The sequence below is a fragment of the Aedes albopictus genome, chromosome 2 (assembly GCF_035046485.1).
Source record: "Aedes albopictus strain Foshan chromosome 2, AalbF5, whole genome shotgun sequence".
Classification (NCBI taxonomy): Eukaryota; Metazoa; Arthropoda; class Insecta; order Diptera; family Culicidae; genus Aedes; species Aedes albopictus.
Window position 1 is genome coordinate 96,575,439 of NC_085137.1, and position 21,909 is coordinate 96,597,347.

A 21,909-nucleotide genomic window follows, 5' to 3' on the forward strand; every position below is an offset into this window, starting at 1 on the left:
CGGATAAAAATTACACCATCCATCCATCCATCAATATTCATCTCAACGAAAATTGAATGGTTTATGACCGTTCTCACCCGTCGGGGGAGAACTGCAAAAAGAAAAGTCTGAGCCAACGAGCGAACTGTCAACCGTGGTTCTGGTGAGCAAATGTAATTGGATTCAAATCAAATGCGAGGGGTGAAAAGTCCCAAATCGCCGAATCTCGTCGGAGTGCCCCCAGAAACCCCAGTTGGTGCAGTAAGAAATCCTTTCGGTTTTTCTGAAGAAGCTTGTGGTGCTTCGTGATTTTCCTCTTTTCTTTCGCATGTTTTGTGGGCGTTGACTCGGAAGGCATCGGGTTCGAAGTCGGGCGCAAAGTGCCAACCGGCGTGCAGATAATGTAAATAGGGTATGTGTTCCATCAGTAATCTCACGCTCCCATATTCATCATATCCGAAAACAAGCGATTACGGCACCGATTGATTCCGTTCTTTTTGTTTTCATGGGTGCTCACTTCTAACAAAAAATACAAAAATAAGAAACAAAACAAACAGCGCTTTAATCCTTTGTTTTTCGTAGGATGAAAATGGGAGCCACATGCTTAATAAGGGAACGAATACCCTATATGTCGACAATTTACGTCGGAATATATCATCAAATGTGACGCGTACCCATTAATCATTGCCGGCGGCAGTGGCGACGGCGACGACGACGACGCGTGGAGGCAAATTTTCGCCGAGTCATGTATCACCCGAAAGTGCTAATGTGTCAAAGCCGGGTTCCGAGTTGGAAAAGTCCCGGAATGTGTGCCGTTCGAGGGATTGCTGTAGGTGCTGACAACTGAGCGCAAACGGGGGTAGAAAGTTGGTCTGAAAATTGTCAAAAAGTGGAAACTGACAGGCAAGTGCAGAATTTTTATTCGGCGATGCGAATTGTGGTTTGAATAAAAATGTCCGCATGACGATTTTTGAGAAAAGAATATTATTTCATTGTTCAAGTAGGAAGTGAAATGGAATGATTGTATTAAAATAATTTATGTGAATTTTTTTTTTCTAATCAAATCACTCAAAGGCAAGGGCGAAGCCAGCTTTTTGAATAGAAGGGGGCCAGCACCCTTGTGAAATTGGTACCTACTAGTTTTTATAACTAAACGCAACACGATGAAATTCAATTTAATAACATTACATTCTAAAAGCAGTATTTAACCCTTCACCAGTCATGCTGTTGTATTTTGTACAATACGTTGAAAAAAGTTCGCCTGTTCTACACAAGTCAACGTGGTGATGTTAGCGATGGACAATTTCTGGAAGATATAGGATTTTTGGATTACTCGGTCATTGAGGGTCATTGTTTCTTCTGGAGCTAAGATTTTTGTGATATCTACAAAACATTCGTAAGAAATTATAGATGAACTTTTTTGGGAATTACCAATTCTTTTGAGGACTGATAAAGAATTTTCTTTCCATAAACAATGTTTCCAATAAAACAAAACGTCTTCCAAGACTAACTGGAGTTTGTCAATAATTAATCATCCAGTTTGTCTATGCTTATCGGTAATCTTGGAATATCCTGCACCTCTATTCCTCTAAGAATAAACCTTCAGTTGAATTGTTCCGAGTACATCCTTGTCAAAATCTTCCTAAAGATTGCTTTATATACTTATGTACTGCATATACTCATCTCAGAGCATAATCTTATAGAAATGTCAATTGGCGTTTTCCCGGGAGGATCCTTGGAAGAAGTTTTGAAAGTATTTACATAAAAGCCTTGAAACTATCACTGGAGGAAACCCTTGAGCTAGTCTTGTGAGAATTCCTAAAGAAATTCTTGAAAAAATTTGCTGCAGGTATTTTTGGAGAACTCATAGAAATAGATTTTTTGAAAAGATTGTGGAATTCATTCAAAAAAAAAAATGTCAGGAGGAATTTAAGAAGGAATTCCTAAAAAAAATCTTGATGCATTTCCTAGAGAAATTCCGGGAGAAATCCCTGGAAGAATTCCGCAAGAGTCTTTCCTGGGTGAATACCTGAAGGATTCCCTGGAGAAATGTCTGAAAGCACTTTTAGTATCTAAGTTCTTATATGTTTAAAGTAAGTCACAGTGACTTCTACGCAACCAGAACCTGCGGTGCCGTGGCTGACTCTTTTGTGGCATGTGTGTTGCTTAGAAGAATCACTGGAGAACTTATTGCCTCGCTTTTTGTAAGAATAACTAATGGAATCCTTGACTAAACTTCTGAAGAAACTGCTGGAGGGATTCCTGAAAGAATCCCTGGATAATTTCCTTATTCCTGTTTGCACCCTTTTTTTATTTATCTTCCAATACTAGAATTCATCCAGCAATTATTGCAGTAATTGAAAAAAAAATTGGATAAATGTCTGGAGGAATCTGTAGAGGAATTCTGCCAGATTTCTTTTAATATTTCTATTATTTCAATATTTCTGGGGAAATCCTCGGAGGAATTCTTGAAGGGGGAAATCCGTGGGAAAAAAAATTGTGGAGAAGAGTCTTTGGAAGAATCCTTGGAGACATTTCTGGAGGATTGCTTGGAGAAATTTCGGGAGGATTTCCAGATGGAATCTGCGAAGGATTTCCTAGTGGAATCCCTGGAAAAAAATCGTCGAAAAATCCCTGGAAGAATCCCAGAAGCAATTCCTGAAGAAATCTCTGGAAATATTCCTGAAGAAATCCCTGAAAAATTCCTGAAGGTGTTCCGGAAAAAACCTGGATGAATTTCTGAAGAAATCCCTAGAGATTTCCTGGAGAAATTCCTGGAGAAGTTGATGACAAAATTTCTGAGGATAGTCCAGGAGCAATTCCTGGATCAATTCCAGGAGAAATTCAGGAAAGAGCTCCTGGAGAAATTCCTGGATGAAATCCTGGAGTAATGCCTGGAGGCATTGCTGTGGGAATTGTTGGAAGAATCCTTGAAGGAATTTCTGGAGGAATCTCTAGAACAATTCTCCAAACAGTTACTGGATGAATTTCTGGAGCATTCTCTAGAGTACCACTGGGACAATTTTCTGAAGTAGTCCCTTGAGAACTCCTGGAGGAATTTCTAGAGGAATTTCTGGAGGAACTCCTGGAAAAATCCTCGAAAGAATTACTGAAACAATCCTTGGAAAAAATCGTGGAGAAATCCCTCGAAAAATCCCTGAACAAGTTTCTGGACCAATTTTTAGCGGAATTTCTGGCGGAATTCCTGAATCCCTGCAGCAATTCCTGGAGGAAATTCTGGGAGAATTCCCGAATAAATTCCAGGAAAAAATCTAGAAGGTATTCCTAGAGAAAATCCTGGACGAATATTTCTGAAGGAATTCGTGAAAGATTTCCTGGGGAAATTCCTGGATGAATTGCTGACAGAATTTATGAAGGAATTCCCAGATTATGCCCTGGTGAAATTCTTAGTAATATTATTGAAGAAATTCCTGGGGTTATTTCTGGAGGAATTCCTGGAGGAGTACCTGAAGCAATTCCTGGAGGAATATATGAAGGAATATCAGGAGGAAGTTCTGAAAGAATCCAAGGAGGAATCCCTGGAAAGAATTTCCAAGGAGGAATTAATTCCTGGAAGAATGTCTAGTAATGCCTGGTGGAATTCTTTCTCTGAAGTAATTCCTTGAAGAATTTCCGAAAGAGTTCCTGGGGAATTCCTGGAGTAATTCCTGTAGGGGTCCCTAAAGCAACTCCTGGAGGAATATCTGGTAGAATACCTGCAGGTATCGCTGCTAGAATCCAAAGAAGAAGTAATTCTTGGAGAAATTCCTGAAAGAATTCCTGTAGGAATTCTAGAAAGGATGCCTAGAGGATACCCTAGAGAAATTCCTGAGGAAAGCACCAGAGGAACTTCTGGAGAAATGCTTAGAGGAATTCCTAGAGGAATTTCTGGCAGAATATTTGGGGGAATTCCTGGGAAAATTTTTAGAGAAATCCCTGTTGGAATTCCCAAAGGAATTCCGGAAAGAATTTCTGGATGAATTCCTGATGAAATTTCTGGAGGAATCTCGTAAGATATTCGTAGGGGAATGCCAGGAATAATTCCCGAAAAAATCGCAAATGAATTTTTTTGGAGGAATCCCTGTAGCAGTTCCTGAAGAAATCCCTAGAGAAATTCCAGAAGAAACTCCAAAAGCAATTCCGGAAGCAATCTCAAGAGAAATTTCTAAGGGAATATCTAAGTTCGTGGAGGAAGTACTAAATAAATTCCTGACGGAGTTTCTTCGATAATTTCTGTAGGAATCGCTGGAGGAATTTTTAGAGAAATCCCTGCAGCAATTTTCAGAGGAATTCGTGGAATAATTCGTCGAGAAATCCCAGGAACAATTCCTAATGAAATCGCACATGGAATGCTTGGAGAAATCCTGAAGGATTCCTAAGAAGAGTTTGTGGAGGAACTCCTTGAGGAATCTCTGTTGCAGTTCCTGAAGGAATCCGTGCTGGAATTTCTGAAGAAACTCCTGGAAGAATCCTGGAAGCAATTCCGAATGGAAATCCTGAATGAATGCTAAAAAGAGTTCCTGGGGGAATCCTTGGAGGAATTTCCCTGGAGTTGTTTCTGAAAGAATCACAGAAAAAATTTCGGGTGAATCTCTGGAGGGAATCAGAATCACAGAAATCACATATTGAATTTTTGGAGCATTCCTGAAGGAATCCTGATGGAAGTTCGTGGAGGAACTCCTTGAGGAATCCCTGTAGCAGTTCCTGGAGGAGTTCCTGAACAAACCCCATAAGGAATCCCCTACGCAATACCGAGGTGATTCCTAAGGGAGTTCCTAAACATTTCCTGGAGGAAGTACTGGAATTATTCCGGAGGAGTTGCTGAAAGAATTCCAAGAAGAACTCCTGAAGGAGTTCTAAAAAAAAAGTTCCAGGAAGAATCCTTGGAGGAATTTAGAAAATAATCCTTGGAGTTGTCTCTGAAAAGAGCACTGAAGAAATTCACGGGTGAATCCCTGGAGGTATTTTTCGAGGGAAACCTGGAGGAATTCCTGAAGAAATCGCATAAGGAATCCCGGGAGCCATCCCATGAGGAATTCCTTAGAAAATCCCAGGAAAGCTTTCTGAACAAATTCCTGGAAGAATTTCTGTAGGAATATCTAGAAACAAAAATATGCAGGAATCCGTGTCTGAAATAAATTCTGGACGAATTATTGCTGGAATTGTTGGATGGACTCACAAAATTTAGACATTTAACCAAGCTTGTTATTTGGTGAAATGCTATGATAAGATTGAAATGGTTCTCTTGGAGAAATATTTGGTGAAATTTCTTGTGGTTCTCGAGTTTGATAATTATAGATAAAAAACTTAATTTTAAGAATACTTTATTTCCTAAGATATTTTTTCTGCGACTCTGAATTATTGATAATTTTTGAGTTGGTTCGAATTAAAAAAAACTGGTGCCCAGGGGGGGGCTACGCCCCCTCTGGCTACGCCCATGCTTAAAGGGGCTTTACTTTCATTAAAAATTTTTAGTTCAAAATAAAAAAAACAATAACAACTATTGACCTACGACCACAGATATGTTTGTTATTTGAAAAACTGTACAACATTCACGTTTCTTACTTTACAATAATAATAATTCCATAATCTTACACCAACCAACTGGCAGGCTACGACCCAGCGAGAGATGAACTTCTGCCACGCCCACGCTGCTATTTTCCAACACTTCGGTATCTGAATGAGCCCGCGCAGATGCAACGGTATGATATGGACGAGCTTTGCATCATCACTTTCTCCCTTTCCACCGCATTGACCAGCATTCCGAGATGGCTGGCAAATAAACTACATATGTAAAAGACTACCTGCATAGACCTGTGCGCCGACTTTATTTTGCTCGGCGGCGGCGTGAGGGCCATTTTTGGCCGGCGGCGGCGGTGTCATCGGCGTCACGCCGGTGGCAGCTTTCGGCGGCGGCGGCGGTGGCGGCGTGAATCGGCGTGACCAAAATTTGACCGTAATGTCAACATTGGCGAAACGAAGAAGTTGTCTTTACGCTGTAGAATTTGTAGTCCAGTCTTTGCTTTTTCATAACCATTGATGACATTATTCTAGTTATTATGCCTGTACACAGGATGAAGTATTTGACCAAAAAAAAAAACCAATGCTCAAACATCTTGTTTGACTCGATTGAATTTTCATTAGTGTCAAACAGATGTTTTTTCTTCAGTTCATATGTCAAATATTTGACCCTGTGTACTCATAATCTTACGTTTGAATGAACACCTTTTTATTCCTGTTCGGGTCCGTCACTGTGGCCAGTAATAAGACCTATACCCGTATCCGTATTAGTGCATGTTGTATTACTCTATTGCAAATTAAGATTTTGCTACAGTTTTCGTTTTGTTTTCTTAGAACCTTAGATTTCCGGGAATAATCTCCTAAAGCAGGGGTTTTCAGATCGTGCACCGGGGTGCACTTGGTGCACCGCGAAGTCTTACTTAGTGCACCGCGACAGGTCTGAGCATGCTACAAGAAAAATATTTAAGTAAAAAATCGAACAAACAACGTGAATGACTGATAGCAATGTTATATTACTATTGAGACCTTGAGAAATGGAATCAAAGCATCTCTGCGGCTGGCAGGCAAATATGAAGTTAAACTTTAATGAATTTCCTAAGAATGCCAAGGGGCTTATTACATAGAAAAGCAAATCTTTGAATCCATCAAAGATATCTCCATATTAAAAATCTTATTAGGTATGTTGGAACGTAATTTCACATTAAAACTTAGAGTCTAAAAAGGAATATGATTTAATTTACGAGAATCTTAGGAAGTATCTTTTAGTTACCTTTGAAGTTATTTACCAAGAATCATATCCTGGTAGCACATATGCTTTCATGTATATATGCAACTCTTATATGACCAAATGTAGTCATATAGGAGCAACATAAACTATTGCAAAACATATGTGGTACTTGGGTACATCATCATTATGCTTTTTCTGGGAATTTTCCTCAGAAAAATCAAGAGGTATTTTCAAGATCTGAAAACTGACTTCTGTTTTTATCGAACCTCTCCTAAAAATCTTTCAAAAAAAATATTTACCAAAAAATCATACCAGTTATTCAGGGATCAATAGCTTGAGTCGAGCCACTTGGACAGTGCCTGGTATTTTGGGTACTTTTTCGCTATCTCAGTCAATTCCAAGCCAATTGACTTGACATTTTGTGCACGGCTAGATACTTTACGTATCTCGACGTGTTCTAAAAAGTTCAAGATTGACAGCGTTATAGCAGAAACGTATTCAAAATAGAACCCCTGTCGAGATGGTTCCACTTCCCTACATTTAAATTTTGTGAATAATAAGACATTAATTTAGCCAAAAATCAGATCATGATTCTGAATGATCTGAATTATTTAGACGTGCGAAGGATATCAAAATTCCAGACATTTTGAAGTATTTTAAAATTTCATCTTTAAAAATTGTTGATCAAGTGCACCGCGTGGCAGTTTGTCCCCAAAAAGTGCACCGCGAGATAAAAGGCCTGAAAACCTCTGTCCTAAAGAATTCCAGAAGGAGCCTGGAGGAATCCATGAAGAAACTTCTGAAATAATCCCTGCAGGAACTGCTGTATGAAATCCTTAAGGAACTTCTGCAGGAATCACTTATATGTAGTTCAAGAATTTCTCTTAGAGAGATCCCTGGAAAACTTATGAAGAATTCCAAAAGATTCCCCAAGAGAATTCAAGCAGGAATCCCCGGAGGAATTTCAGAAGGAATCCCCAATGGAATTTTAGGAGTAATCCCGGAAGGAGTTCCAGGTGGAATGCTCGTAGGAATTCCATGAGGGAGCCCTGAAAGAATTCCAATTGAAATTCCCGCAGAATTTGCACAAGGAAATCCCAAAAGAATTCCAGCACGAGCTCCAAGCAAATTCCGGCAGTAATCCCCAAAGAAATCTCAACAGGAATTTCAGAAAGAATCCTCGAAAGTGTTCCAGTGGGGATTTCAAAGTGAATTCGAGAAAGAATCCCCTAAGGATTTCTAGGAGGAATCAACGAAAAATATCCAAGAGGAATCTCTGAAGGAATTCCAGGAGGAATCCCCGTAGAAATTTGAAGTGAAACCCCAAAAGGAATTCCAGGAGGAAACCTCAAAGGAATTCCGGAAGAAATCTCTGGAAAAAAATCAGGAGGAATCCTCGTTAAAGTCCAGGAGGAATCCCTGAAAAAAGTCCAGGAGGAATCCACGATGGAATTTTAGGAGGAATACTCGAAGGAAATTAAGAAGAAATCCCCGAAGGATTTCCAGAAGGAATGCCAGAAGAAATCACCGATCGAAGTCCCCGACGGAATTCCAGAAGAAATCCCCGCAGAAATCCCAGGGGGAACCCCCTTAAAGAATTCCGGGAGGAATCTCCGAAGGATCTCCAAGCGGAATCCTAGAAGGAGTTTCAAGAGGAAACCCCGAAGGAAAAACAGGAGGAATCCCTGAAGAAATCCCCGAAAGAACTCTGTGAGGAATTCCCGCAGGAATTCCAAGAGAAAATTACGAAAGAATACCAGCGCGTATCTCAAAGGAATTCAAGCACTACACCAAAGAAATTCCAGCAAAAATCCTTAAAATAATTTCAGTGGGAATTTCAAGGAGGATTCCAGAAATAATCCCCAAAGAATTTTGAGGACGAACCAACGAAATATATCCAGGAGAAATCTTCCCGAGCAGAAGAAAATAACAAGAGAATAACATATCAAGGTATTTATCTTAAATACTACCATACCTTGATATGCCCTTCATTAGGTGGTAATAAGAGGCAAAATAACAAAAACGAATACCAAAATTTTGCATAAATAACACCTAGAAAATAACAAGTCTTGTTATTTCAATAATGAATGCATACCTAAAATTTCAAGTGCTGTATTTGTTATCCCAAAGTTATTGAATAACACACTAATACCATTTCTTGTTATTAAATGGTTCATTTGATCGATGACTTCATGATGTAGTAGCAAATCTTGTTCTTCGGATATTTCCTCTGCTAAACCAACAAATACTACATCAATACCAAATTCTGCTCAAATACCTTCAACTGTTATTGTGATGTTCTCATAACATTTCGTAGAATAACGCAGCAATAACAATTTTAGATATGAGAGCACATGTTGCTTTTCGCATGGTATTTGTAAGGTATGCCCTTCTGCTCGGGATTGTATGAATTCCGGGGAAAAATCTAAGAGGACCGAAGGAATTCCAAGAGGAATCCCCTAAAGAATTCCAGGAGAACTCAGGAAGGAGGAATCTCCGAAGGAAATCTAGGAGGACTCACCGAAGGAATTCCAGAAGGAAACCCCGAAAAAAATTCTAGGAGGAATTCCATGAGAAATCTCCGCAGAATTTGGAAGGGAAAGCTCCAAAGGAATTTCAAGAGAAAACGCCGAATATATTACAGGAGGAATCCCAGAAACAACTCTAGAAGGAATCTCCGAAGGAACTCCAGGAGAAATCCCCGGAAGAATTCAAGGAGGAATCCCTGAAAAAAAGTCCAGGAGGAATTTCCGAAGGAACTCTAGGAGAAATCTCTGGAGGAATTCTTTGAGGAATCCCCGAAGAACTTGAGAAGGAATCAGCAAAGGATTTCAAACCAAAATCCTCGATATTGGAATTCAAAGAAACAGTACTTAACACTAGACTTAACACGGTTTTCTTTTTTCTTCCAACTTAATTCCAGGAGGAATCCTGAAAGAATTTTAACCATCGAGCGATCATGCTGTTGAATTTTGTACAACACGTTGAAAAAATCTCGCTTTTTGTACTCAGCATTAGCGTGGTGCTGACGCAGGTAGTCAACCGCGCGAGTTACGGAAGGTTAAGAGAAATTATCGAAGGAATTTCATGAGGAAATCCAGGAGGAATCTCCAAAGGAGTTCTAAGAGGAATCATCAGAGAAATTCCAGGCGAAATCCACGACGGAGTATCAAATGAAATCTCTTAAAGAATCTATGGTGGAATCCTTGAAGTAAGTCTAGGACGAATCCTCGACGGAATTCCAGAAGAGATCTCCAAAGGAATTTCCGGATGATTTCCTGAAGGAACTCTAGCAGAGACCCCCAAAGAAATTGTACGAGGAATCTCCGGAAGAATTCCAAGAAGGAAGTTTAAGTTGTATCTTCGAAGGAATTCCCGAAGGAATTCCAGGAGGAATCCCCAAAGGAAGTCCAGGAGCAATCTACGACGGAATATCAGGAGGAATCCTTGAAGGAAGTCTAGGAGGAAACCCTGAAGGAAATCTAGGAAGAATCCCCGTAGGAATTCGAAGAGGAATGATCGAAATAATTCCAGGAGATTATTATTATTATTTCTTTATTATAGAGATTTTCAGCCCTAGGCTGGTTCATCTCTTAATTTCCGAATGATTTCTTTGAAGAATCTCCTAATATATTCCAGGAGGAATTCCCATAGGAATTTCAGTATAGAATACTCGAAGGAAGTCCATGAAGAACCCCTGAAGAAAGTTCAAGAGCAATCAAAGAAGAAATTACAGGAGAAATCGCTGCAGGAATGCCAGGGGGAATCCCCGAAAGAATTCCGGTAGCAATCTCCGAACGATTTCCAGGTGGAATTCTTGAAGGATTTTCAGCGGAATCTCCCGAGGGAATCTTTCTGGTTAGAGGGATCCCTGCAGGATTTCCAGGAGGAATCCCCGAAAGATTGTCAGGAGGAGTCCCCAAAAGAATTCCTGGAGGAATTCCAGAAGGAAATGCTTGAGAAATTCTTGTAGAAACTCCATAAGAGATCCCAACAATAACATCCTGGAGATATGCCTGATTATATTTCTAAGGATATTATCGAAGGAACTTTAACAAGATTCCCTTAAAGAAATCCTGTAGGATATCTCTGATTTTACTCCTGGAGCATCCGTGAGCCCTCCTGGAAAAAATCTCAGAAAGAATCCCAAGAGCGATACCTTGAAGAACTCATGGATGAATTCCTAAATGAGCTTCTCGAGGAATCCCCTATGGATATCCTGAAGGATTCTTAAAAGGAACTTTTATACTAATTTTTGAATGGATTTCTGTAGGAATCCCTGAAAAAACTTCTGGGGGAATCCTTGGATCCTCCTGTAAGATTCTCGGAAGGAGCTCCTGGAGAGATTTCTGAACTTCTGAAGGAATCTCTGAAGAAATTCAGGAGGAACCTCTGACGAAACATCTGCATATTTCCCGGTAACTCCTAGAGGAATCTATGAAGGAACTCTTGGTCTTATTTCTGTAAGAACTCCTGTATGAATTTCTAGAATAACGTTATGAAATAGCTGTATTTGAATTTAGTCAAGACTAGAGAAGCCATTTCAAAGTTAAATTCTATCGCAGTCGAATCCAAAAATCGTTAACTGATGTGAGAGAAAACTCAATCCGTTCGACAACCATTGTTCGACAGAACAACACTGGACGAAAAATCGACAATAATTGAGTCCCTGAGGAAGATACCAAATGTAAGCGAAACGTCGGACAAGATTAAATAGATGTATTTGAAATTTGTCAAGACTGGAAAGCCTTTACAAAGTCAAATGAACTTCAGAAGAAATCCCTGCAGGAACTCTTATACTAATTTCTAGGACCGTTTGTTAAAATTTATGAAAGAACTTCTAACGGAACTCTTGATGGATCTCCAGGAGGCATCTATGAATCCTCCTGAAAGAATCTCTGAAGGGACTTCTAAAAGAATACCCGAGCGAACTTTTGTTAAAATAGCTTAGAGAACCTCTTAAGGAATTCCTAATGAACTCCTGAAGGAACTCCTGAAGAGGTCACCGAAGGAACTTCTGGATCATTCCTTGTAAGAACTACTTTACTGCATGAATCCTCGAAAATGCTTATGAATTAATCTATGGTGGAAATTCTGTAGAAATATCTGAAGGAACTCCTAGATGAATCCGTAAAGAACTCTTGAAAGAATTTGCAAAACCATGAGGCATACCGAGAGGAATCCCTGGAGGAATTTCAGGAGGGATTGTTGAAAAAAATCCAGGAAGGATTTCCTGAAGGTAACCTTGATGGAACTCCTGAAGTGAATTCTGAAGAACACAGAACGCCAGGATGAACCCGTTGTTGGAATTCTAGAGGAATTCCTGAGAGATCTCCTAGAGGAATCTCTGAAGAAACTCCTGGACTAATTCCTGAAGAAACCCCTGAATAAATTCCTGAAGGAATTTCAGAAAAAATCCCTGGAGAAACCCTCTGACTAATCTCTGAAGGACCTCCTATGGGAACACCCTAATGAATCTTCTGGATGAATCTCGGATGTATTTCTAGGAGGCATCCCTGAATCCTCCTGAAAAAAAATCTGAATATACTTTTTTCGAGATCTTCCTGAGAGATCTTCTTAAAAAAAAATGCATGTTGAAACTCCTAGAGGCATCTCCGAAGGAACTACTGGAGACATCTTTGAAGAAACTACTGAAGAGATCTCTAAAGGAACTTCTGAAGAATTCTTTGATTGGAATTTTAGAGGAATCTTCGAAAGAAAATTAGTATTTTATCTCAACTTTATGTAAACAAAATTTTGTTTGTGCACTGATCAACGGCGTGAAATATGAAAATCGGCGGCGTGACAAACATCGGCGTATGGCGCGCCGCCGATATCACGGTCGGCGTCGGCGTGGGGCAAAAAGTGTCGGCGGCGGCGGCGTGGCGCGGCGGCGCACAGGTCTATACCTGCAGTTGTTGTGTTGTGCAGATGTTTGTGAGTAGGGTAAGTGTGCCGATCGTTGTGGTAATAAGGTAAACCAATTTAAAAAAATATGATCTTTTTATCTAATGAAGGGTTTCAAAACGTTAGTAGGTAGTTTGCTATCCAAATTTGCCCGGAAAAATATGAAAACTATCGCTTCTCTCTGTTTTCGATCAAAAATCGCATACCACAACAATAGGCACACTGTTCCTATTATGGAGGTAAAATTTAATTTCGGTTCCTAATGTTGCGGTATCCCATTGAAATCATATGGGATACCGCAACATTAGGAACACTACCGCAACAATAGGAACACTGCAGCAGAAATATTAAGGAAAATATTTTTTTTTAATAGATTTTTGGGCAAATCTTAAGCACACAAAAAGTGCAATCTCATAATTTAAGCATAATACATCTAATAAAAATTCCTTTTGGTAACATTTCAGTCGAAAAAGTGCTCAAACGCCACTACCGCAACATTAGGTACTACCACAACGAAGGGAACAATTACCCTACCAAGTCTCATTGCCTCCATGCGCAGCTGATCTAGCTGTGAAGTAGTAACTACGGGCGGTCGTGTAATCAATGGATTTAGTGTTGTAGGTTAGCAAATACGAAATTATTCGGAGTGGAGTTTGTTGGCCTCTGCTAAAATTTCCGATACATAACAAAGACATGTGCAAGACATGAGCGTGGTGCTAGCGGTAGTGGTCGATCGCACGACTAGCGGAGGGTTAAGTTCTTTGAAATAGAACTGCAGAAAGTTTATTGAATAGAATTGCTAATACTTGTAATATGAAAAAATATCTTTACAGGAATACTTTAAGAATCCGTCCTCTAATAGGATTATTTCTGAAATTCAAGTGGCAAACACTTACAGTAATTCCTGAAGCATATTAGCTATAGCAATAGCTATAGCATACAAGTCAAGAAGTAGTCAAGAAAGCCTCCAAGCTTCACATTAGCTTTGTTAGGCTGATCATTCACCCGACAACAGTATCACCAAACAAACTCGAATTAATTCCATTTCTTGTTCCATTGACTTTCGAACTTTTACAAAAGACGTTGGCGATACATTGTTAAAAACCCAGATTGATCCACCTAGTGGTGATAGCGCCTTTCTCGTCGAATATGTACTCTAAGATATTTCCGTCGCCATAAGCCGAAGTGTTCCTGAATCCTGAAAATACTCTAGATCGGAACAAATATCATTTTCTTCTTCTGTCACAGTGCTCGTTCGTCAATGAGGGGGTGGAGTTGATAAATAATAAAAGTATTTGATGAAAAAAATATTCAAACAATTAAGCAAAACCACTTAACCCATCGGGTTTGGTAAGAAGTTTTCTGGAGGACTCTTTATTAAAAATTTATTAATTTATTCATTTGTGCCCTTCCTCAAAATGTTGAATTCCGATCCAAAATTTCGTAGAAGGGAACCCCCCTGGCCTAAGGGAAAATCGAAATTTGTGTCAGCCTTGTTCAGAAAAGCAAGAACCTTATCAAAGCCATAATCGAATTTGGAAACTTATTGATGGCTCATATTCCTATGCTATGTATTATGTTAAACGTATAGTTTACGCAACAAGGTGCAGAATGATGATTTTTACAGCACGAGTCGTTGGATAATTACGATGCTGTAAAAATCGAGTTCTGCACCGAGTTCCTTCTTCTTCTTCTTCTTCTTCTTAGCGTAATGTCCTCATTGGGACAAAGCCTGCTTCTCAGCTTAGTGTTCTATGAGCACTTCCACAGTTATTAACTGAGAGCTTCCTCTGCCAATGACCATTTTGCATGCGTACATCGTGTGGCAGGCACGAAGATACTCTATGCCCAAGGAAGTCAAGGAGATTTCCTTTACGAAAAGTTCCTGGACCGACCGGGAATCGAACCCGTCACCCTCAGCATGGTCATGCTGAATACCCGTGCGTTTACCGCCTCGGCTATATGGGCCGAGTTCCGTACAACGTTATTTGCAATTTCATAAATTACTACATAAGTGACCCGATTTTGTCAGCCTCTTTTCGGAACACATTTTTTACTCTCTTCAAAGACTGAAACAGTTTTTCATACTTTTTATCCCTGTATGTTATGCATCTCAGCAGTAGTTTGATGCTAAAAATTAATAAATTGCATAAAATGTAACCGTATGGTAATGGGAGCAAAAAGTTTTTTGCAAAATGGGGCTGACAAAATCAGGTCCTTACTGTACTTGAGGCAAGATTTGAGGATGATTTTAAACAAAAGTTTTTCATCAAACTCCACACTGATGTTCATAGCCATGTTTAAGAAAGTGTGATCATAGCAGGTTATGCTGTGTAGTTGTCAGACATTTTTAAACCTGCGTCCAGAAGCATCAAAAAGTTAATCAAAACTGAAAACAGTGCTGTAATGGTTCATTACGCAACGCAAATCAGTGCTGTAATGAACCATTACCGCACTGCTAATTTGGTATGGGAAAGTAAGCCTTTTCCTGTCAGATTTGCGTGAGGGAAAACAGCCTATTACGATGAGAAATTGCAAAAAAATATTAAACCTCTCAGTTGACTGCTTGACCACCTTTACGAGCACTGGATGCCGAACATTATCAAGACATTTCAGTATTTTTTTTTCTGCACAGATTAGCCTTTACTTTATTATCATTGGTTATACTGCCGTTCTACGCATGATTATCCCATGTTATATGTGATTCCCATTTGACATTGGACAATTGGGCGTGGAACGGCAGTAAAGATTCATGTAAAATTTGACAAAAAAAGTGCAAGCAAGTAAAATTTCCCATAATAAAACCCATTCAAATTTCAACCGTGTTACAGAGCGCGATGGCTCAACCAGTTGCATCAAAATTGTGCGCAGTAATTTAAGTGCTATAAAATTAAAATTTTCCCATACAACGTTGATTCATCCTACTGTATAATTACGCCTCAGGAAAATGGTGTAATTTGCAAGATCGCTTGAATTTTTATCAAAATTTTGTTCTTTTACGCATATGTATCGCTTGCATCGATTTTGTTTTGTTGTAATTTCAGCGATGCATCTAATCCTGATTCTCCAACACTGCCGGTAATCTTAGGTGTGGTCAGAGCTTGGTCAAAGACTATTTTCCTGCTGCCCGTTTATCTAGTTATCGAACATTTTTGATGATTTGATATTTCGCATGCATGGGTTTGGTTCACTTTTTAAACTGGTCACTTCCGGCTAGACATCTGGAAACGGTTCCGGAACACAACCGGTTCAGATATGTTATTTAGAGGATTGATTGGTAATTATCGGTGATATACAGCTTGTTTAGCGTTAAGCGTTTCGACCTACTATTCTTCGGTCATCATCAGAAGCATTCAGCAGGATTCACCCCTTCAACTTCGTCAGTTTACTATATTAGCGATTCAGATATGGTCTGAAACTATTTTCCTGCTTACCGTTAATCTGATTATCGATAAAGCCGCTATTTGGTGGGTCGCATGTCTGGGTTCGGTTCACTTTTTTAATTGGCCACTTCCAGCGGGACACCTGGAACCGGTTCCGGAACACAACCGGTTCAGATATGGACTGAAACTATCTAACTGCTTACCGTTCATCTGGTTATCGAAAAAGCCGCTCTTTGATGCGTCGCATGCATGGGTTTGGTACACTTTAATAGTTGGCCACTTCCAGCGGGACACCTGGAACCGGTTCCGGAACACAACCGGTTCTGATATGGACTGAAACTATCTTACTGCTTACCGTTCATCTGGTTATCGAAAAAGCCGCTCTTTGATGTGTCGCATGCCTGGGTTTGGTTCACTTTTTTAATTGGACACTTCCGGCGGGAAACCTGGAACCGGTTCCGGAACACAACCAGTTCAGATATGGGCTGAAACTATTTAACTGCTTAACGTTCATTTGGTTATCGAAAAAGCTGCTCTTTGATGTGTCGCATGCATGAGTTTGGTTCACTTTTTCAGTTGGCCACTTCCGGCGGGACACCGGGAACCGGTTCCGGAACACAACCGGTTCAGATATGGTCTGAAACTATTCTCCTGCTTACCGTTCATCAGGTTATCGAAAAAGCCGCTGTTTGATGTGTCGCATGCCTGGATTTGTTTTTTATAATTGGCAACTTCCACCGGGACACCTGGAACCGGTTGCGGAACACAACCGGTTCAGATATGGTCTGAAACTATTTTCCTGCTTACCGTTCATCTGGTTATCGATACAGCCGCTATTTGGTGTGTCGCATGCCTGGGTTTGGTTCACTTTTTCATTGGCCACTTCCGGCGGGACACCTGGAACCGGTTCCGGAACACAACCGGTTCAGATATGGTTCGAAACTATTCTCCTGCTTACCGTTCATCAGGTTATCGAAAAAGCCGCTGTTTGATGTGTCACATGCATGGGTTTGGTTCACTTTTTTAGTTGGCCAGTTCCGGCGGGACACCTGGAACCGGTTCTGGAACACTATCGGTTCAAATATAGTCTGAAACTACTTTCCTGCTCACCATTTAACTGGTTATCGAAAATGCCGCTATTTGACGTGTCGCATGCATGGGTTATGTTCACTTTTATATTTGGCCACTTCCGGCGGGACACCCGGAACCGGTTCCGAAACACTACCGGTTCAGATATAGTCTGAGACCATTTTCCTACTTCCCGTTCATCAGATAATCGAAAATGCAGTGGTTTGATGGGTCGCATGCATGGGTTTGTTGCATTTTCATATCTGACCCCTTCCTGGGGTACCGGTCCGGAACACCTAAATGGCCATAACTCCGGAACGGCTGGACCGATCTGAACCATTTTCAATAGGAAACAATGGGGCAATATACCGCGTCGAATGAACCATCGGTCGTTGAAATCGGTTCATATTTACTATCTAAAAATGAGGTGACCTTTTTGTACACATACACACACACACACATACATACACACACACACACATACATACACACAGACATCATCTCAACTCGTCGAGCTGAGTCGATTGGTATATAACACTTGACCCCTCCGGGGGCTCTATCAAATTTTCGTTTTTGGAGTGAACATATAGCCTTTCGGTACACCTTGGTGTACGAGAAAGGCAAAAAGCAGGAAAAACTTTTTCCATCGCACACCGGATCCGAAACGCCATCTGCGTCCTCTTCAGTCTCTCTCTCTATGGGTGATGGTGGAAACTATTTCCATCTCTCTGCTGCCGCCCTGGCCCTGACGCTATCGGCTGATTGCCTTCCTTCCCCCCCAAGCAAGGGCGGGTGTTTTATTTCCAAAGAATGATCACCTAATTCGGCACGCTCCAACCCCTAAATAGATTCAACAATAGACAACAGTCGAAACGGAACGCAGCCCAAGCGGGGTACGCTTTTTGAACCGACGACGAGAGCTTTACAGCTCAGTTGCCGAAGCGAGGGCGAGGTTGGTACACAATACAATAGATACAACCGAACGGCTGCCAGGTCTCACGTAGTTGAAAACTTTGATAAGTTCGTTATCGGGAGGATGTTTCGCTTCGTACACGCGTTTGGATAGGACACCCCCATCAGCCAGCCAGTGTCGTCGTCGTCGTCGTCGTCGTTGTTGTTGCCGTCGTGGACCATGTTGCTCTACGATGCACAGTGGGTTCGGCAATAGGCAAAAATCGCAGGTTACGTATTACCCCTGGTTACGTAAAAGCGCCCTTTCCGGTTCTTTCAGTTTCAGTTAAATCCATCCTGTGCTGTATCATTTTACACAAGCTATCATCATACGCCTAAGGTGGGTAAGATGCCATTTTTCAAACTTTCTTCATTTTTACTGATAAATAGCCTCATTTGTTAGACATTCAAAGTAGTAATAGCAACTAAACAGTGTTTGCTTGATATTTCAGCAGAAATAATCACGAATGATGACATTTTAGAGTAATGTCCATCATTTTTTGGGCATTTCCCTCGTCTGTTATGCTTTTCTTATACTTAATTCATGGAGTGTCATACTTTTACGAGCCCCCTCCCTCCTAAACGATTGTCATTAAATTTGAATGATCCCTAACATGGATAGCGTATACTCCGAAACCATGCGTCTCCATGTGTTGCTCAATCTCTTTTGAAACACATGTCTAATAATAATAAAATTACCAGAAAACCATAATTCCAAGCAAGGACAAATTGTGGTTTATGTATGACGTGACGATCCTATTCCCTTAGCTGTCCTTCCCCCTGTCTCTTCCTTTTTTCTTCCCGTCTCCCTCAGGTAAACTTTGAATAGTCTCGTGTTCATGGCGATGGCACAAATTTCCCAAATGGAGGAGAACGCGCCTCTGGAGCCGACCTACTGATACCTGATACCTGTGCTCCCTGCGATACTTGGATGTTCTTCGATATGCTGTGTCCACCTTTGCATCATATGTACGTTGATTATGCTAAAGTTCAAGAATCGGCCCTTGATCCTTTATCTGTATCATTACAGTTAGATTTTTTTCTTAACTGCTACATAATTGGAAAGACAATTGAATATAACTGACGTGCTAAATGCTGTTGAATGGTAGTCTGATTGTTTTTGACCAACCATTCCATGAAATACAACCACCATGTGATGTGTCTTTTTCGGGATACCTTCTGGAACGCGTCGCGACGGCAGCAGCGGCAGCAGCGGCAGCGAATACGACGTGGATAATTTGTTCCGTAAATTGGCTAACAATCTTGCTTTCATGAATTTTTAACAGACCGTCGTTTGGTCGACTTCGATGGCGTGCAGATTATGTGTAGGTATGTCGCCGTCGTCGTCGTGTTCGATCGGTGTAATTTGCACCAAGGACAGTAGAGCGCTCTATTCCGTGGAGCATTACTACATTTATTTGAAAGCGGCTTCGGCAATTTGACGACCTACCTGAACAATGGGAAATCAATGGCCCCGGACTCAATCGCCTGCTGGCGGTAATTTTGGTCGCTTCCAATAAAGCAATCGAGTTAATTGCGCATTCCGGCGTAGTTCTCGGGTTTGAAAATTTCATGAGTGAAATTTGAAATTCCAGCAGCTGACGGGGAAAACACGGCCGCCCACTCGGACGTAACGTAACGTGAGGTAGGTAGGTATCTGATATGTTTTGTGAAACGGCCGCCACTCGCTCGGTATCCGGTTTTCCATCCTGCTTCGAACGAAAAGGCTCATTTACGTATCACAACATTTTATTAATCATTCATACACGAAACTGTGCTCTTGCTCTACTCTGCTCGTTGTTTAACCGAAAGGCACTAATATAATGCGATCGGAAGGTAGTGATGGAAGCGCTCAGGCTGGCGAGTAGCAGTGGCTTAGGTAATTGATTAAAAGTAAACAGTTTCTTGCTGGGTTGGGATGCGATGCCGATGATGGTTCAAGTTCGAGCCAGATTTGACGAGCAGCGTGGGATTGATGGAAGGTGTTCGATGTACGGAGGAGTTCACACATTCGGTACCAGAAATTCTGATTAACCTCAGTTAGTTAGGGAGAACGATTTCTTATTAGAAATGGTTAACAATTTCATTGTATTCCCTGGGGCAGACCTGGTATGACTTATGCCACGGGTCACGCCAAGACTAATGCCGTAGATCTGGGATCGAGTCCCTCTTAAGATTCATTCCTGATAAAGTAATGCAAGGATAAATATACTGAGGGATGAATAAGCAACCTCTTTGATTTTGATTTTGAAATATATATATGTTTTCCTAGAACAAATCCTATGTCAACTTTGACATGAATTCCACGCAAATTTAAATTGCTTTTCAACTGAAATTTTCCCGCAACACTGACCTTGATCAACTTCCTCTAAGTTGAGAGTCTGCATGGTTGAAAATGTAGGCGCAGCAATTTCATTTCAGCCGTAATCGCCTTTACAGCGTGAATCCATTTCATCATTGCACGCAGTTTCCCGCGGAAAAGTTTCCATCTCTTCGTTACACATTCCCAACCCGCGAATGCTAGGGAAACTGTGGGAGTTTCTATAGCGGTTTCAGGTTTTTTTCTCTCTCTCGGTCGAGATCCGATTTGGAATTTCCATCAAATCCAATGCTTTGGATTTGCGTTTGCGTTTGAGTCAACAAGAAATTTGCTCAACGGATATGGGCTGAGCAAGCATATGAAATTGCCCCCCCGGGAAGAGTGGCTTTATGATGATGAAACAGTTGCAAACTTCGGTTGCCGGTTCGAGAGATTTCCCATTAAACGCAAACTAGTTTGCAAATAACTCTGTCAACTGCGTTTTATTTATTTACCGAATGTCAAAATGTCACAACTGGGCGATTCATTATTCAGCAGTCTGCATTCGCCATCAGGATAACCGAAACCGAGAAAACCCATTCCGGCGAGCAATACTCGTGATTAGTGCCTCGCATTGATTGTGTCGTATTGCTGTTGAAGGTTGGTAGGTAGGTAGGTATGTACATTTTAGCGTTTTAGGTCTTTATGATTGCCGGACAAATACATTGCAGCAACCGAAGAGTGGACGAACAAACACATTTCACGAAAACAAGAAGCTTGAGCGCGAATATTGCTTGCAGTGATTTCGATGTGGTCATCCACCCGAAACCAAACCGAGCTCGCATTTGTTGAGCACGGCAAGACCATTTCGATTAACAAATGTCTCTTTCCATTGACTCAAGTCAGTAGGGTGGGTGGACAAGTTATAGAGCCTTGCATGAATCAATACTATACATTTTCCATTTTTTTCTAGTTTCATTCGAGATTCTAATCCATTTTGTAAAGTTGGATTAAATAGATTAATACGGGGGCATCCATAAAGTACGTCACACTCATAGGGGGGAGGGGGGGGGGTTTTGTAAAGTGAGACAAGCAATGTATTAGGTATACGAAAAACCCGTACGAAGGGGGGAGGGGGGGGGGTCTTAAATTCCCAAATTTTGCGTGACGTACTAAATGGATGCCCCCTACTAAGTTTTGAAATTACATTACAAATTTGTATGAAAATCATCAGTAACTTGAATCTTTCAGTTTTTTTTTTTCAAATGCTTCACATTTTGCATAGCTACCCACTATGTAGTTGAAAATGAACAAATAGGGGAAGGTGGGGTAATATGCACCCCCTAAGGAAACGTGGCCCTATAGCTAAGATTAAGATGATTTTCTGAGTCTCTTTCGTTTTGAAAGTTAATTTACTTATTTGACTAAGAGACGCTAACTTTTGATCCGCGTGATATCAATTTTACCGAATCAAATTAACAATTTAAAAAGTGTTATGTTTTGGGTGCTGAAAACTGTTGAGGACAAAACGCACCTTGAGGTGGGGCAATACGACGTCTGGCATTTTCCGTTTT

The 21,909-nt window shown here is 40.8% G+C and overlaps 1 long non-coding RNA gene across 1 annotated transcript in view; it reads left to right on the plus strand.

Moving 5' to 3' along the window:
• The window catches only part of LOC134287674 (uncharacterized), a 59,977-nt gene extending 53,994 nt beyond the window's left edge, over window positions 1–5,983 (plus strand). Inside the window, exon 2 of the long non-coding RNA XR_009997440.1 lies at window positions 5,591–5,983. This is a non-coding gene — a long non-coding RNA (uncharacterized LOC134287674). The remainder of the gene's footprint in view (window positions 1–5,590) is intronic.
• Window positions 5,984–21,909: the final 15,926 nt, after the last annotated feature.